This window comes from Pediculus humanus, genomic scaffold (assembly GCF_000006295.1).
Source record: "Pediculus humanus corporis 1103172108309 genomic scaffold, whole genome shotgun sequence".
Taxonomy (NCBI): Eukaryota; Metazoa; Arthropoda; class Insecta; order Psocodea; family Pediculidae; genus Pediculus; species Pediculus humanus.
Window position 1 is genome coordinate 1,150,805 of NW_002987878.1, and position 1,259 is coordinate 1,152,063.

Below are 1,259 nucleotides of genomic sequence, written 5' to 3' on the forward strand. Positions count from 1 at the left end.
TCTGTCAGTGTGGTGGACTTGTTGATCGTACAGAACTGTGCATGAACCTACTGTCGTACCGGGGTTGGAATGTGGTTGTACCACTCCTTGGGTTGGAGTCCATCCATTCCATATTCTCGGCATGTACTCCAATGGAGATATTGACAAATTTTACTGTGCCTCTCCAGGTATTCATATTTTGCCAATATCGGACAACCGGAAATTAAATGATCGATGATTTCCGACTGCGATTGACAAATTCGGCACATATCAGCTCGGGGGGGCTTTGAGAATTACCTTCTCGTAATTATAAGTTCTTAATGCTTGGTCTTGTGCAGCTGTTATAAACGCTTCCGTTTCAACCTTTAATTTTCCACGCCTTAACCAATTGTGCGTGCTTTCCTTATTAATGTCTAAAGTATTTATTCTTTTCAGGTACTGTTCGTGTGACTTTTTCTGTTCCCATTTGCTCATCAGTTTTCTTAGGGATTGGGCTTTGCTATTATAATTTCCAAGCTGCCTTTCCTCCGATTCATTTTCTTAATTTTTGTCTACTATTTACCGCGCTCTTTTGAGAACTTATATATGTTATATTATATTATTATTATTATCGACAATTGAACATCGATTTTATAAATAGAATTTATATATATTGGGTTGGCAAAAAGATATTTACGAATTTTTTAAGAAAACAAAAAACGATTTATTAATTATGTCAAATTATTTTTATCCATTATATTATGTTTATTATTATTAGTGACCTTTTGACATTTTTCGGGTGGTATCATTTTCCTTTTTTTATACAACTCTTTAGTTTTAGGAGCAAAAAACTGCTCCAATGCAGTTTTGACCTCATTGTCGTTTTGGAATTTTTGTCCGTTTAAAAAATTTTTTAGGAATCGGAAAAAATGATAATTATTTGGAGCTAGTTTGGGACTATATGGAGGGTGCAGCAAAACATTCCAGCCTAGCTCCAGTAGTTTTTGTCCAGTGGCTAAAGATGGGGAGGGCCTGGCATTATGGTGGTGAAAGACAATTCCTTTGCTATTGGCTAGTTCCGGTCGTTTTTCTTGGATGGTATCATTTAAATTTGTCAATTGTCGAATGTAAACCTCTGAATTTATGGTCTGACATCGTGGCAGCAGCTCAAAGTTGACTATGCCTTTGTAATCCCACCAAATGATACATACCTTTTTTGGTGATGTCAGCCTTAGAAGTGTTGGTGCTGTTCCTTGCTAAACAGGATCTTTTTCTCAAAAGTCATCATAGACACCCACTTT